Source organism: Panthera tigris, chromosome B4, assembly GCF_018350195.1.
Source record: "Panthera tigris isolate Pti1 chromosome B4, P.tigris_Pti1_mat1.1, whole genome shotgun sequence".
NCBI lineage: Eukaryota > Metazoa > Chordata > Mammalia > Carnivora > Felidae > Panthera > Panthera tigris.
In genome coordinates this window covers 125,007,529-125,018,960 of record NC_056666.1, presented here as the reverse complement: position 1 = coordinate 125,018,960, position 11,432 = coordinate 125,007,529, and positions in this window count along the sequence as shown.

Genomic DNA, 11,432 nt, shown 5'->3' with positions numbered 1-11,432 from the left:
CACGGTCCCCAGCATCTCGTTAAGCTGCCGCCTCGGCCCAGGCTGCGCTCACCGCCCTGCTTCTGCCTCTCCCCAGGCTTACCTCCCCCCAGAATCCCCAAGGCTGCATCCGGCTGGTGTGGACTGGTTGGGGACTGCAGTTGGGAATTCGGGGGGGGGGGGGGGGGGGCTTCCAGAGAACTTCTTCCACCTGGAAGGGGCGTAGGGAGCATTGCTTGGATCTACAAGTTTGGCGGCTCGTCCAAGGTGCTAGAAGTGGAAGGTGGAGAAAGTTCTACTGGAGAACGGAGACGCTGGGCTTTTTCGTTGTAAGAGACTCCTTGGTTTCCCTTCTCAGTTGTTACGGATTGCCGCGACCCCAAAACCTGACGCCCACAGCCCCCAAAGTACCTAGAGGTTTGCAGACCCGGACGCCAGGCCTCGCCGGCCGCACTGCGTCCTGCCCCCCTTGCAGCAGAGTTACAGCCGCGCAGCGGAGCGCGTGGTCGGATGCCCCTTCCGGGCGAGGAGGTTACACCCCGCCTCGGACGGCCCGGGGCTCCCACCTCCCGACCCCGCGCGGATTCCCTAGGACCACCGTGTTCGCCGCCGCCACTCCCTCCAGCGGCGCGTCTCCACCAGTCGGAGCCTCCGTCCCCACCTCCCAGGCGCTGTGCGAAGCCTTCGCCCTCCCCCGCCTCTGGGGAGTTCCGCTCGGCTTCCTGGCCCTAGCCACCAGCCTCAGAGCGCACCGCTATTCCGGGGCCCCCAAACCCGGGGGAGGAGCCGGGCCCGGGAGGGGGCGGTCGGCCCGCAAAGTTTCTGCGAGCGGCACCTCGAGCTCGCCGCGAGCCAGAGAATCTTTACGTAACTTTGTGTTCAGGGCAAGCAAAAGCGCGCTCCTCAGCGCGCGCGCGCACACACACTCACACGTTTACACAATCACACGCTTACACACACACACACTTCCACGTAGCCACTTACATCGCACATCGCGACGGATTGAAAACTTGTGCACGCTCTCCGTTATTTCCTGGGGTTCCACTGTCAAGTTGACCCTTCTGAAGTTTTTGCAACTCTTTCTGAAGTTCCCCTTCTCCCTTTTCTTCCCCCCCCCCCATGTCTCCCCCCAACCCCCACCAGTAGGACTGACCTGTGGAATCCATGTCGGGTTCCTCCAGTAACCCACAATGCATGCTCTTCCCATGGACAGCACGGGCGCCCCCCAAAAGTCCTGAGGTTTGGGGATCCCCTGTGCTAGAGATGCCCAGGGAGGAAGGGAGTGAGGAGAGAAAGAGACGTAGAGAGAGAGTGCAAGGGCGAAAGGATAGAGGAGGAAAGGAAAAGGAAGAGAAAGAAGAAAGAAAAGAGAAGAAAGAGGAGAGAGAGAGAGGGAGAGAAGGGAGAGAGCGCAGACAAGGGGGAGAGAGAAAGAGCGAGCGAGTGAGGGGACACTCAGTAATCCAGCCGGGCAAAGCCAAACCCGTCAAAATGTTTGCGGATGTTTCATGGGAAAAAGCATCATTTTATAGGAGCCCCGATGGGAGCAATGTCATTGATAGGCCAGCCGGCCTGATGAATGGCCGCTCGTCAGATGGGGCCGTGGCGAGGCGCACTGTGAAGCCCATTGTGGGCCTGTTTTGAATAAGAAAAGCCGCCTCCGAAAAGGGGGGCTCAGAGCGACGCAATCCCAGCCCTCCGACTTCCCCCTTCTATTATAGCATTAGCAACGTTTTTCTTATTTAAAGTTCCAGAGGCCTTCTCCAGCCTTCGCCCGGCACTCATTATAGGCGAAATCAAAATTGGCTTAGATGTGGCCCCCTCCTCCCTCCCCACCCCTCCCCCATCGGGCCGGGCGGGGCGGTGGGGGGGGGGCGGCAGGGGACTTCGGGGAGCCTGGGGAGTCGCCTAAGCGGCCACGAGTGGGCCCCACTCCTTTTCCTCTCCTCTTGTGCCCCCCCTCCCGGTTCGGTCCCGGGTCAGATGGGGGCCCTGGGAATGCGGGAGGAGGTATGCCTCGACTTCCTTCCACGCGGATCCGCGGACACGCGTGGGGGAGTGGAGCGAGCTGAGGGTGAAAGGTGTGTGTGGGGGGGGGAGACCTAAGACCCCAGCCCCTGGTGAGGAGGCCGCCAGGCAGGGAGGATGTGAGGGGCTGACTCGTCTCCTCCAGAACTTTCTGTCTTGCTCTGGATTTATCCATCTCCTTCACTGGGTCTCTCCCCTTTCCCTGCATCTCTCTCCTTCTCTGCTTCTCTCCCCGTCTCTGTCTCTCACTCTGTCCTTCTCCCGGCCTCTGTGTCCCTCTATTTCTCCTGTTTTGGCTGCCTATCTTTCTGTCCAGCCCCTGCCCCCACGTCTCTTTGTCTCTCCCTAGGACTCTGCCCCTCTGTCTCTATCCCCCTTGGTCTCTCTGACACCCCCCCTCCCCGCCTCTTCCCGTAACTCTGTCAGTCTGTCTGTGTCCCAGACCCTCCCTCCCCGCCTCCCTCCCTCCTCCCGCCCTCGCCTCCGCCCCCCAGCCGGCCGCGAAGTTTGTGAGAAGACCGGCGTCCAAGTGGGGACGCGGTTTTCCCAGGGACCCCCTCCCCGGCTGAGTTTAAAGTGCAGAAAGAGGGGGGCGAGGAGCTGGGGGGCTGGAAGTGGAAGTGGGGGGGCAGGCTGCGTCTCCGCGGGCCCCGATAAAGTGGCCGTTCGCGGGCCGGCAGCGCTGTGATTAGAATATGAATGGGGCTCGGCAGGCGGAAGAGAAAGGCGGATTACCCCGGGTGCTTTGACCATGGACAGAGGCAGCGCCGGCCCGGCCGCGGAAGGGGCGGGGCGGCCGGGCGGGGTCCCTAACGCAGGGCAAGGGGGGGGGGGGTCTCTAACCCAGGCCCCCAAGCTGGGTGAGGTACCCGCGGTCCCTTGCAAAGGCCCCCAGTCTGCCCTCCCCAAGAAGGACTAAGTGGGACAATGCGGGAGGGGGGGCCACAAGGGGCCAGCACGTGCCGAGTTAAGGTCACGGCGCGGGAGGAAGGAGGCGGCGCAAGATGCGGGCTGGACAGAGCCCGGGTTGGGCATATTTCAGAGTCCTGGGTTCCAATTCTGCCTCGGTAAATTCCTTAATCCTTCTGGGCCTCGGCTTCCTTGTCTGTAAAACGGGGCAAAGATGCCCCCCCCCCAAAGTTAGGGGGAAGAGTAAACGACGCAGTGGGTGTGGAAGGAGTCCAACACTCGCTGTTCCCTCTGCTTGCAGCTCTCTTTACCATCTACCCCTCCCAGCACGTCGCCGCGCGGCCAGCTCCTTCCCACCACCCTGGTCTCACCCTGGTCTCGGCTAAGCGTTGCCTCCTCTGAGTGGCTGTGCCTGAGCACTCTGTGCGGGTCCCTTCTTGCTCCGGCCGCTGCCCCATTCATTACCCGTTTGTTTCTGCAGGAACCGTATTCACTGCCACAAGCCCCGGAGCCCAGAACAGAGCCTGGCATTCATTCCAGCTGCGACGGCTGGTGACGGGAAAGCGGGCGATGAAAACCTGTGGTGACCGAAGGCGACAGTGGCGATCACCACACGTTATCGTGGTGTGCATGGCGGTGAAGACAGGAGGATTCTCTCGCACCCTCGATTTCTCCCTGGGAGATAAAAGCGGGAGCTTGACCAGTGCCTGCAGGTGCCGCCACCTGGAGGGTTGGGTGTCCCTGGGAGTTCTTGGGGGATGCTGGGGGACCAAGGCGGTCTGTTATTGCAGCCGTTGTTATTATTCTTATTTTAATTATACATGAAAAATGCAGGTGGGGTCAGGTGGGGTGGGCTGGCGAGGAAAGTGAGGAGAAAGAACTGGCAGGTGGGCAGTGGGGGCTGGTGCATGCCATCCCCGCCCTGTGCTGTCTAACCTGGGATGACACTAGCTGTCCACCCTGACAGTGCTGCAGCACCTGGGAGCTTAAAGAAATGAAAATAAGCGGGTATTCATTCATTCCTTGGCAAATTTTTACTGTGCACCTACTATGTGCCCAGCACTAGTCTAGGAGTTGGGGACACAGCTGTGAACAAAGTAGACTTTTAAAAAATCCCTACCTTCCTGGAACTTATACTGGAATGAAGGGAGATAGACGATAGATAAAATATGTAACTAGATTCTATAGGTTGTCCAGCGATGAGGGCTATGTAGCAGGGGGGACCGGGGAGGACCTCTGTGAGGTGGTAACACACTTGGGTTTACAAACAGTGCTGTCTAGGGGCTGGTAACAAGAACGTGTTCATTTATGGAAATTCACTGAGCTACGTACACTTAGGATTTTATGCATTTTTCTGAATGTATTTCGAACTTCAATAAAATGCTTGTTCAGATTCAGTGCGAACATCGCAATAGTAATAGCTACCATTTATGTATGGACTGTGCCTCCACTGTGATAGGCATTTCCATGCACTATCTCATTTAATCCACACAATACAACTGACATAAGATTGTTGTCCGCACTTTTCAGAGGAGGACCACTGGGGTTCAGTGCAGCTCTCTTGCCCCTGGACACAATAGTGAATGATGCAGTTTTTATTCTCCAGAGCTCAAAATCTAAAGCAAACATAGCAAGGCCTGCCTGCCGTGGGGGAGAGTGTGGGTATGGCGGGGACCAAGAGAGGAGATAGGAAACTCAGCCTAGGAGGCTGGTTCCCCCAGAGGAAGTGATGATTAAGCCAAGAGCCGAATTCCTAAGGCAGGTGAGGGGGTTAAGGGGTGTTACAGACAGCAGTAAGGACACGAAAGAGGGCATATGCCGTATGTTTGAGGACTGGAGCCTGGCATGGCCACACATGCCCACGGGAATGAGAGGTATTGGGCAATTTCTTGGGGAGGTAGGTGAGGATCAGATTGGGAGGGTCATGCTAAGAAATTTATCCCAGAAGGGTTCTGAGCATACAGGACTTGATTTGTGGTCAAGTGGTGCCCGCAGGTTGTTACTAGAGGCAGAGGTCATTGGGAAAGGGATCACAATGGTCTGAAATAGAGACTTCGTAGTGGGGGCAGGGAGAGGTGACTCATCCACCACCCTTAGTGGTGACTGGATGTGGCCAGTGAGGGGCACAGAAGGGTGATATCCAGTTTTCTGACTTGGCTTATTTATGCCATTCGCAGAAATCATCCAGTGAGGAGGGGGTGATGGGAGGGGCAGGATTAGGGATTTGGCAGTAAGACAGAGGTGACTTATGCTCATAACGCTTCCCGAGTAGCCCTCTAGCAGGCGTTCCCACAAAGGCGTGGAGTTGGCGCTGCTTGTACAGACCTGGGAGGCTGCTAGAGCCCTCGGAGTGGATGCGTGAGCAGCCCAGAAGGGGACAGTGCAGGGCTTATCACTTTCAGATCACCTGGCATGCCCTCTGCCTCCACTGTTGCAGCCTCCGTGTGCCCTGTCCTTCCCGAGCCTAACATTTTATTGTAATTGCTTGCCTGGTGTTTTATTTTCTCTACCCAGCTCACCACTGTCTAAAATTGTTTGTTTCCTTGTTCATTGTATGCCTCTCCACATCAGAATGCAAGCCTCAGGAGGGCTGGGTGCTTGTCCTTCTTGCTCGCTGCTGTCACCTCTGTCTCCGGACAGCATTTATTGACCACCACAAACAGCCCATCCATTGGCTTGACTGGAAGCAGGTGACACAGATCCGCAAGAGCACAGGATGGTGGGTTTCTTGAGCACTGAAGCCACCAGACGTGAGATTTACACTTTGCATGGTACTGAAAGGCTCAGAGGTGAACAAGGTAGACAAGTGTCCTCCTCTCCCCTCCACCGCCTGGAGTTTACATTCTATTGAGAGACACAATAAACAAAGAAACTAAGACAAACAATATTCCTACCTTCGTGGATCTTATATAGTAAAGATTATATTATTACAGTAAAGACATGAGCCCCAACCTTATGTTTGTTAATGATTCATTTGCTAATCAGGTAAATAATAATTTCAATAAACATTGCCTGAGCACCTTCTATGTACCTCTGCGAGGTGTGGGGATAAATAGTTTGGTATGACGGTGTTTGTGGTAAGTTGTCTTGGTTCGGTGAAGGAGAAAGTTGAGAACTATAAAACAGCTGGATAAGTGCTCTACAAGAGAGGTGCCTGGGGCTGCTATGGGAGGAAGGGACGCCCCCCACCCCAGGTCACTCTAGAAGCACCTGAAGGCTAAATTAATTTCTGCCCACAACTGTCTTTTATAGTCAGAAAATGCAAATGGATATATGCAGACTTTGAAAAGGTTGGCAGTTGGGTTTCTTGCCTTCTGAGTCATTGAACACTGTTTCTTAAATGTTGGTGTGCAGCAGAATCAGCTGGAGAACTTGTTAACAATACACACTGGTGAGCCCTGTCCTCAGGGATTCTGATTCCAAAGGTCTGCAGTGGGCTCAGTAACATGTACTTAAAATATTTTTATTATTATTACAAAATTTCAAACAAATGTAAAAGAAGAGGGAATAGTACCATGAACCTCCAAAATGATAAGGTAACTTCAATTATAATCCAAATGTGGTCACTGCTGTTTCATCTGTAATTCATCCAATGGCCCTCCCACCCACACCCACGAATAGGTTAATTTTGATGCAAATTCCAGACATCATATACTTTCACCCATAAATACTCTTAACATGTACCTCTAAAATAGAAGATTTTACAAAATCACTATCATATTACTGTTGTCACACCTAAAATATCAACAATAATTCCATAACCATCAAAAACTCATGGTTCAGGGGCACCTGGATGGTTCAGTCAGTTAAAGTGTCTGACTTCAGCTCATGATCTCATGGTTCGTGGGTTCGAGCCCTACATTGGGCTCTACGCTGAACGCTTGCTCTGAGCCTGGAGACTGCTTCTCTCTCGGCCCCTCCCCTGCTTGTGCTCTGTCTCTCAAAAATAAATAAATGTAAAAAAAATTTTTTTAATTCACTGTTCAAATTTGCCTGATTGCCTGAAATTTTTCAGGCAAAAGTGGGTTTGCTTGAATCAAGCCAGATCCACACGATGCATTTGACTGCTATGTCTCTTAAGTCTCTTTAAGTCTGGAGATTTTCCCTCCCTATTTTATTCCTCCTAATTTTATTTGTTGACAAAAGCCAAGTTGTCTGTCCTGTTGCGTGCCCAGCATTCTGCAATATGTTCATTGCATCCCTGCTGTGTCATTTAACATGCTCTTCCATCCCCTATAGTTCCTGTAAATTGTTAGTTGGGTCTAGAGAATTGATCAAGTTCAGATCAAGTTTATGGCAAAAAATAGCACACAGGTGATGAATGTGTACTTCCTATTGTATCACATAGGGATTCACATGGTGTCCCTCTGGGTTGTTAAGAAGATGAGGGGTTCAGGTGTTAACACGCTCTAGGTTCTTTCCACTTACACTCAGTGTCCTGCTCTTCTTGTCTTCTGCTATTAGGACACGATCACAAGTTCATTCATTCTTCATGATCACAAGGTGGCTTTAATTGCTAAAGTACCACAGCCTCCCTCACACACTTCTCAAAGACTGGAAAAAGAAAAGAGATTATGTCCCTTTTCCTTCCTTTCTTAAGGCTTCTCTGAAGCCACTTGGATTTTTTTCTCTTGTCCCATTGGACAATTAATTTCCCTATCCATCCCTTAACCGATACCTTCTAGTCTTTTTCTTTCATCTGTTTGCCTTTTCCTCATGCCTGGATCCAGGCACTGGATCGAGTGCCTGTTGCCACTCGATTTTTATCACTATGCCCCTGCCACACTTCTTTGCATCTGGTAAGCAAGGTCTCCCTTCCATTCTTTTCCAAATCGATTTAGCTATTCATGGAACTAGTTTTTTCTCATATATATTTTAGAATAAATTTGTCAGATTTACTAAAAATTCTTGAGATATTTTAACGAGATCCGAATTAAAATTAAAGTTGCTTTAAGTTGAACCAGCAGGTTTACATGTTATTCATTCCATATATGAACATAGCATAATCTCACACTGCAAAATTGTCACACTGGAAAAATTGTGCTCTTTAATTGACTTTCTTGTTAAAAAGTCTTTGCTTCGGGGCACCTGATGGCTCAGTCGGTTAGGCGTCTGACTTCAGCTCAGGTCATGATCTCACAGCTCGTGAGTTTGAGCCCTGCATCCAGCTCTCTGCTGTCAGCGCAGAGCCTGCTTCAGATCCTCTGTCTCCCTCTCTCTATGCCCCTACACGGCTTTCACATGCTCTCTTTCTCTCTCAAAAATAAATAAACATTTGAAAAGGAAAAGTCTTTGCTTTGGTTTGATTTCTTCCAGAAGGCTTTATGGTTGGGTTGCTGCTGTGTATGATATCTTGTTTGCTATATTTTATATGTACTTATTGCTGGTGTAGAGGAACATTGTTGCATTATTTTCTTGTAATTTTATTTAGGCATGTGCCAGTCATGGAGAGGTGCCACTCGGGTCTCCTTCGAGAGAACCTGCTGCAGGCAGCACGGTTGACTGGCATTCCCTGCTGCTACCACTCTGAATCCACCATCACATTCTTGCCTCCTGAGGCCACACTTCACTGACTGGGCACAGCAGGGTGACGGGGCTCGTTCACTCTTACGGGATGCAGACTTTGGCTTGAGGTCTCCCTCTTTGCCTAACGGAAACATTCTTAGAACCACGGGGACATCTGAGAGAAATTCCTACCCAATCTGCCTTCCTCCTTTCCTTTCACAGGAATCAAACATGCACTGCCGGGAAGATTCTCCCCATCTTTTTCTGTTCTATTCCCTAGTAATTACTCTTTATGAGCATTTCTCCTCAATACATTTCTCACATGTCTCATCTTGGTTTGGCTCCTGCTTCTTGGAAGACGTGTACTGAAACAAGGAATAAGTTACATACGATAAAATGCACAGATCTTGCTTACTGTTTCATGAGTATGACAAATGCTTACACCTGTATATCTTATTCTACCAACTATACTTGCTGACTTAATTCTTTCTTTCAATGGTCATTAAAAAATATATATTATATATATTTCAGAGAATCCTTAGGCGATTATATGTATACGATCTCTTTATCCATTGAAATATGTTTTTTTTTAAGTTTTCTTAATGTTTATTTATTCTTGAGACAGAGACAGAGCATGAGTGGGGGAGGGGCAGGGTGAGAGAGGGAGACACAGAATCGGAAGCAGGCTCCAGGCTCCGAGCTGTCAGCACAGAGCCAGAGGCAGCACTTGAACTCAGGAATGGTGAGATCATGACCTGAGCCAAAGTCGGACGCTTACTGACTGAGCTACTCAGGTGCTCATATAGAATTATGTTTTTATAAAAGTATAGCATCCTTTTTGTTGTATCTATTTGTTCTGATAATAACATTGCTATAGTCTTAAAAATTTCATATTTCTCTGGTTTGTCTTTCTCCATCTGTATATTTTTAATCTTTTTATAATCTTTTGCTTTAAGACTTTCTCTTATAGATAATATTACACATTAATCCTGAGCCTTTATATTTTTGTACTGAGTTAGATCTATTTCTACTTATTCCCATTATTCTTATATTTAAATTCTTAAAAAAAATCATATCAGCATTTTTTTCATGTATTCTATTCATCACACTTTTTTTCTGGTTCCTTTTTTTCTTTTCTTCCTTGTTACTCGCCATTACAAGGGGAAAATTAAACATCAAGTTTGGGTTTAGTAGTTAGGAGCAACTACCAGGAGAATAAAACTGAATGTAAAATTTCAAGCAAAAGAAATTTCAATTTATCTGATCAATTATAGTTACTGATTGCTGTGTATGTAAAATTTTGTTTGCTTATTTTGTCATAAGTTTTACCACAGTGACACTTACTGAGTTATTTTTTTATACCTCCATTTTTAGTCACAACTTCCTGGTGTTTTTTTCTTCTTACTACTTCTAAGGAGGTTTTAAAAGAGGGTCTTTGTATGGTAAACAGTAATTATGTTGACATCACATTTAAATGAGAGTTTAGCTGCATATAGAATTTTAAGCCCCAAGGTTTTTGGTGTTGTTGTTGTTGTTGTTGTTGTTTTTACTGAAAATATTGCTATTTAGTCTCCCTGCAAATGTTGCTGTTGAGAAATAAGATTGGTCTAATTCTTTTTCCTTCGTAGACAATTTGCTTTGCATCTAGAAGAGTTTAAATTTTTCTCTGTCCTTGATGCTATTAAATGATACAAAACTGTACCTAGGTATGTTTTTCCTCATTTAAATTTCTTTAAGTACTTGCATTTGTACTTTGAGGTTTTAAAACTTTCTTTAATCTGAGAATTCCTCTGTAACTAATTACTTAAATATTCCACTCTATATTTTCCCTCTTCTTCTGAGATTTCCATTATTTGAATGTTGTTGCTTCCATTTCTATTTTCCATGTCTCTTAACTTTTCTTTTTTATATTTCAGCTGTATGACCCATCCTGATACTTTCTGGAACCAATCCTCCACTTCTTTGATTTATTCTATATTTACTCTGCTATTCAACCTACTAAGTCTTTTGTTTCCATTTTCTTTTTCATACTCAGAAATTCCTCTCAGAGCTTCTTTATGCCTTTGCCTTTACAACACCGTTTCTTTTTTATTTAATATACTGATTTTTATTTCTTGTTGTCTTTGGTCTGTTAAATTTACTTCATCTGCATTTTTTCCAGGTTTTTTTTTTTCATATCCCAGTGGCCCTCTCAATAAGCTAATTATTATTTTTCCTATGAGTTACACTACAACACAGGGGACTTATACCCATTCTTACAGAATAGAGATTCTCAACCAGAGGTGATTTTGCCACAACAGGAGACATTTAGAAATTTCCAGAGACATTTTGGGTTGCTACAATCTGGGCTGCAGGAAAAGGGAAGCAGTATTAGAGCACTGCTACTGGCTTCTAGTGGGTAACAGCCAGGGATCTCTTAAAAACCTGACAATGTACTAGAAATCCTCTCACAACAATAATTTATCTTCCCAAAACCTCACTACAGCCAAGGTTGAGAAATCCTATCCTAGAAGTATTAGATGCCTGAGCTGATGAGAAGGCCCAAAGCATAAACCATAGCTTCTGTCTGTCCTGATAAGTTTGACATGGGTTTTGCAGGGAGAGTGAGAACACATCTCAGGATATTATGATTCAGACTTCCATCCTGGATCCGCTCTTTTTCAAGAATTGCCCATGAAGCAGGAGTCACCATAAAGCAGAGTAGGGCCAGCAGGGAATACTATGGGGATGGCCAGTCAGCCTGCACACACTGTTAACTGGTTCTTAACCGCCCAGCTTGGCTAGAGTGCCCACTCTGATGTTACACTGGCAGTCCTGACAATACAGGGATGGCCACTGTCTTTTCTGCTTCACTGTGGTACTAGACTAGGCAAAATCTGCCCAGGACAATGTTAAAGAGCACAAGGTGCATCTCAAAGTCTCTGCAACCCAAGTGCCCCTGGTCTCCATCCTGGAGACTATCCATCCATGATCTCCATCCATCCATCCATCCATCCATCCTTCAGTCATGT